The sequence below is a fragment of the Mustela nigripes genome, chromosome 1, assembly GCF_022355385.1.
Source record: "Mustela nigripes isolate SB6536 chromosome 1, MUSNIG.SB6536, whole genome shotgun sequence".
Lineage (NCBI taxonomy): Eukaryota > Metazoa > Chordata > Mammalia > Carnivora > Mustelidae > Mustela > Mustela nigripes.
This window is the reverse complement of record NC_081557.1, coordinates 86354827-86360826: the sequence shown is the minus strand read 5'-3', so window position 1 is coordinate 86360826 and position 6000 is coordinate 86354827. Positions and strand designations below refer to the sequence as shown.

Genomic DNA, 6000 nt, shown 5'->3' with positions numbered 1-6000 from the left:
AAGGAGGATTGGCCACCTTCGTCTGGAGAACTTAAAAGTTCTCGCCTGGAGGGACGGAAGGTCCCTATCTGGATCTGGTAGAGATCTCGCCTGGAGGGACTAAAGGTCCCTGTCTGGATCTGGTAGAGAATTCTCATCTAGGGGGACGAAGGGTTTGCCACTGGAAGCTCCAATCTGAAGTCGCCGAAAGACTTCCACAGTGGATGCCTTTTGGACGGCTAGGTAAGGATCCTGAGCATTGTGTGAGTGGAAAGGCGCCAGTGAATGTGGTGCGACTGACCCGCCAGTGGGTGTTAGAAAGCTTGTGTCGAATCTGTGTACTGTTGGCTTTGTGTCTCTTGTCCTTTTCTGGCTGTTTGTACTAACAATGGGACAGGCTCAGTGACGCCTAAGACTCTGCTCCTGAGCCACTTCCCTGAGATCGGCGCCAAGGTTTACGATTTTGGCTTGGAGGTAAAAAAAAGGTAAGTTTGATACACTCTGTTCTGCAGAATGGCCTGCCTTTAAGGTGGGCTGGCCACGCCAAGGGACCTTTTCTCTGGTCACCATTAAGAAAGTCCGAGATGTGATCAACCGGCCCGGACTACAGGGCCACCCGGATCAATATCCTTACATTTTAATGTGGCAGGCCATGGTAGAAAATCCTCCCTCCTGGCTGAAGCCATTTATCCCCGAGAAGCCCGAGGGTCGCCCCCCCAACCCGCCCCGTGCTCGCAGTCTCTGGGGGGGGGGGCCTTCACCCGACCACGCCCGACCTTAAGGCCCGCCCAAAACCCCCGGGGGGCACACCCATGAAACCCGTCTTACAGGAAGGGTCGAACACCTGAACGCCTCCTTGATAGACTTAGACTTAGAAGAAACCCCCCTCCATACGCGCCTGAGGCGCCGCTCCAGCCTGAGGCAGCAGCCCCTTCTGAGCCCCCTCATTACTCTCCCCCCGCCCCTCCAGGGACCAGCAAGGGAATTAAGGCCCAGTAGGCACCCGGAGGAAATCCTGGAAGAGGAACCGTCTTCCTCTACCTCAGCTGGGGCTCCCATTCTCCCGGTCCGGGCCCTGGGGGGTACCGGCCCAGATGCGGAACGATCTTACCAGTATTGGCCTTTTTCAAGCAGTGATCTGTATAACTGGAAGGCTCAACCCCTCTCTCACCCCCCCTTTTCCGAAGACCCAAGGGGTCTAACTGACCTATTTGAGTCTGTTATGCATACACACAGTCCCACGGGACGACTGTCAGCAGCTCCTTAAGACCTTGTTTACGACCGAAGAGCGCGAACCAATCCTCACCGAGGCCAGAAGGAATGATCCCGGGGACAACGGGCGAAGACCCTGCCCAACTTGCTAGAAGAGCGCTTCCCCTTGAATAGACCGGATTGGGACTTTGGAAACGCGGAAGGTAGGGAGCGTCTCCGAGTCTATCGCCAGACTCTCACGGCAGGTCTCCGGGCAGCGGCGCGCCGCCCCACCAATTTGGCTAAGGTAAAAGGCGAAATGCAAGGGGAAAAGGAAAGCCCGGCCGTGTTTTTAGAGCGCCTCTATGATGCTTATAGACAGTACAACCCTCTAGACCCCCTGGCAGAGGAAAATCAGTCAGCTGTGATTATGTCCTTTATAAACCAGGCTGCCCCAGATATTAGGAAGAAATTATACAAGCAAGAAGTGTCAGGGGAAGTGACCGTTCGAGATCTGATGAAAGTGGCAGAAAAAGTTTTCAACACTCGGGAGACCCCGGAGGAAAGAGAGAATAAAATCAGGAAGGAAAATCAGGAAATACAAGAAAAGTTGCGACAGGAGGATAGAGAGCACCGGCGTAAGGAAAACCGGAGGAACCAGAAAGAAATAGCTAAAATATTACTGGCAGGAGTTCAGGGTTGGGCCGGACCAAAGTCAGGTCAGGCAAGCTCTGGGCGTCCCCGACCTGAACTAGGCAGAGATCAGTGCGCCTATTGTAAGGAATACGGGCACTGGAAAAAGGAGTGCCCTAACCGCAAAGGACAGCGGGAACGGGCTGCTACAAGTGGCAGGGACGCCCGTGTCCTATTAGCGGGGATGGACAGTGATTAGGGGGGACGGGACTCGGGTCCTCTCCCCGAGTCGTGGGTAATGGAGGAGAAACCAGTGGGATTCATGGTGGACACAGGAGCCCAGTACTCAGTTTTAAACAAGCCTACGGAAACCTGTCTCAGAAAACCAGCATGGTGCAGGGGGCAGCTGGGTCCAAGGCTTATCAATGGACCAGGAGGCGCCAAGTGAACTTGGGCCGCCACCAAGTGACCCACTCCTTCCTGGTTATTCCTGAATGTCCGGCCCCTTGCTGGGGCGTGATCTCCTAACCAAAGTCCAGGCCCGTATCTACTTTGAGCCTGAGGGCATCAAAGTAATGGATGGCAAAGGACAGCCCCTTCATGTTTTGACCCTGTCCCTTGAGGATGAGCATTGCCTGTTTGCCCTGCAGAACACTTCTTCCCCCATAGAGTGGCCCCATGAGGTAAATTACTGGCTTAGAACATACCCACAGGCATGGGCAGAGATAGCAGGTGTGGGTCTGGCGGCCCACAGAGCACCAATAGCGGTTGAAGTAAAGGCCTCGGCCCAGCCTATTCGGTCGCCAATGCCCCATGTCCACTGAGGCACGAAAGGGGATTGCCCCCCACATTAACCGCCTCTTAGAAGCTGGGATACCGAAGCCCTGCCACTCTGCATGGAACACCCTGCTTCTTCCCATTAAAAAGCCAGGGGGAAAAGATTACAGGCCAGTCCAGGACTTGAGGGAAATAAGTAAGAGGATCGAGGACATCCACCCCACGGTTCCCAACCCTTATACCTTGCTAACTCACTTACCCCCCTCACTTACTTGGTATACTACTTTGGACCTAAAGGATGCATTTTTTAGCACAGCCCTGGCACCCAGCAGCCAACACATTTTTGCCTTCTAATGGCATGATGACAGTATGGGAACCTCCAGAGAGTTAACCTGGACTAGACTACCACAAGGCTTCAAAAACTCTCCTACTCTGTTTAATGAAGCCTTAAATCAGGATTTGGACTCGTTCCGCCGGAGTCATGACTCAGTTACACTTCTACAATACGTAGATGACTTGCTTCTGGCAGCCCCCACTGAGGCCGAGTGCTTACGGGCCACTGGAGACCTTCTCCAGGAACTGGGGCGCTTGGGCTATCGGGCCAGGGCAAAGAAAGCCCCAATATGCAGGCAGACAGTTACCTACCTGGGATATAAATTAAAGGAAGGGACCAGATGGTTAACAGAGGCCATGAAAGAGACTATTCTCAGACTCCCAGTCCCAACCTCAGCCCGAGAAGTCCGTGAGTTTCTAGGTTCAGCAGGCTACTGCGGGCTATGGATTCTGGGGTATGCTGAGATAGCAAAGCCCCTATATGAGGCAACCAAGGATAAGGCTTTTGAGGAACTTAAGACCGCCCTCTTTTTTTTTTTTTTTTAAGATTTTATTTATTTATTTGACAGAGAGAGAGATCACAAGTAGGCAGAGAGGCAGGCAGAGAGAGAGAAGGAAGCAGGCTCCCTGCTGAGCCCCTGCGGGGCTCGATCCCAGGACCCTGAGATCATGACCTGAGCTGAAGGCAGCGGCTTAACCCACTGACCCACCCAGGCGCCCCTAAGATCGCCCTCTTAAAGGCACCAGCCCTGGCATTGCCAGACCCACTGAAGTCCTTTACCCTCTTCATTGATGAGAGGAGGGGAATAGCAAAAGGGGTACTAATGCAGCACCTGGGGCCATGGAAGCGTCCGGTTGCCTATTTTTCTAAGAGATTAGATCCCGTTGCATCAGGATGGCCCCCATGCCCAAGAATCATTGCGGCAGTAGCCCTGATGGTAAAGGATGCGGACAAACTCACTTTCCGGCAACATCTAAAGGTAGTAACTCCCCATGCGATCGAAGGAGTTCTAAAACATCCCCCTGGTAGGTGGATGACTAATGCTCGCCTGACCCATCACCAGGGACTCCTGTTAGATGCACCTCGGATCATCTTTGCTGAGCCAACCTCACTGAATCCAGCCACTTTGCTGCCGACCCCGGATCTAGAGGCCCCCCTGCACAACTATCAGGAGATTGTTGTGCCCAAATTCCGAGACCCCTCAAAGACGACCACCAGAGTCCAGAGTCAAAGCCAAACAGCAAGAGTTGTTTATTACGAGTTCGAACCCGGACCTCCGCGCACTCATTACTGGTGATGCTAAGAGGTCCTGAGCTCAGGATCACAGCACTTTTTATACACTATTTGGGGAGGCAGGGACTTAGCATACATCATAGTATCTCGTAACAAATCACTACATACTGTGGGAAAATCAAACAGCAACTCCATAATATGACTGGCATGCTACAGAGCGGGAAAAGGCTGGGAACAGATTATTGGTTAGGTCAAAGGGCTGTCATTCTTCAAACTGCTTGGTTGGCACTGCTAGGGTATGTGTCACCTCAGGATTGGCCGGGGTCTCCCTGTCAAGCCGCGGGGTGCCAGATGGTTATTATCTCCTGTACCCAAAGCTGGGTGGGGGGTCCGGGAGCAGTCACTTTGTCATGTCCAATTCTGGGTGGGGGTTTCTCTGGCGCCAGATGGCTGTTATCTCTCGGCCCAGAGCCGGGTGGGGGTCTGGGAGCGGCCACTCTGCTAGGTTTGATTCTGGGCAGGGGTTGTGTGGTTACAGAGTGTCTATAGAAAGTTTGCTGGTAGTTTTCCATCTCCTCATGGGTTAGCAAGCCAAGGTACAGAAGCAAAAATAGCGGTTATGGCTATAATTTAGGCATCTCAAGATCATGACAGAAATCACCCAGGTGCGTCCTGACCTCCAGGACACCGCCCTTCCCAACAGTGAGTTGATCTGGTACACTGATGGAAGCAGCTTCGTTAGGGACAGGGTACGAAGCAGGTGCAGCAGTGGTGGACCAGGACGGGAGTGTCATTTGGAGTGCCCCGCTTCCCCTAAGGACTTCAGCCCAAAAGGCCGAACTGATTGCGCTGGCAGAGGCATTGGAGCGGGCTGAAGGGAAACGGGTGACTGTCTACTCTGATAGCCGCTATGCTTTCGGCACTGTGCACGTGCATGGCGCCATCTACCGGGAGAGGGTTTTGTTACAATGGAGGGAAAGGAACTGCGTAACCTCCTAGAGGTGCAGAGGCTGCTGGCAGCTCTGCAGAAGCCCGGGGCAGTTGCGGTTGTTCACCTCCCGGGACACCAGTCTGCCCAAACTTTGGAAGCAGAGGGAAACCGGCGGGCAGATGAGGCCGCCAAAAGGGCGGCAATAGCTCCAACAGTTCTAACACTAGCCCTGCCCGCTCCCGAGCTCCCTCGCCTAACCCCGCGACCTGACTACAGCCCGGAGGACCTGCAATGGATCCGGAACCACCACTGCCTAGAGCCGGATCAGCAGGGGTGGCACGGGGCCCAGAAGGAAGACTAATACTGCCTGCCAAACTAGGACTGTCCCTCCTTACTAACCTGCACCAAGCCACCCATTTAGGGAAGAGAAAGATGATGACAGTTCTCGAGTCCACCCGCCTTAAGTTTCCACGACAAGCCACCCAGATCCAGGAAATTGTGGACCAATGTGCCGGGTGCCAGGCTATGAGACCCAGTAGGAAGGGACCCCTACACACAGGTACAAGGGTACCTGGAAAAACACCGGGGCGGAGCTGGGAGGTGGATTTTACTGAAGTCAAACCTGGGAGGTATGGATATAAGTATTTACTAGTATTCGTTGATACTTTTTCAGGCTGGGTGGAGGCCTTCCCCACGAAACGAGAAACTGCCCCAATGGTTGCTAAGGCAATACTAGAAGAAATCATACCCCGATATGGGGTACCAGAAGTTTTAGGGTCCGATAACGGTCCGGCTTTCATCAGTAAAGTCCTACAGGCGCTAGCCCAAACAGTGGGGATGAATTGGAAGTTACATTGTGAATATAATCCCCCGAGTTCAGGGCAGGTAGAAAGGATGAAGCGGACCCTAAAGGAGACCTTAT

The 6000-nt window shown here is 53.5% G+C and overlaps 1 pseudogene; it reads left to right on the top strand.

Annotated features, from left to right (window-relative positions):
* Positions 1-203: 203 nt before the first annotated feature.
* On the top strand, positions 204-5439 carry LOC132020528 (uncharacterized; annotated as a pseudogene).
* The last annotated feature ends 561 nt before the right edge of the window (positions 5440-6000 follow it).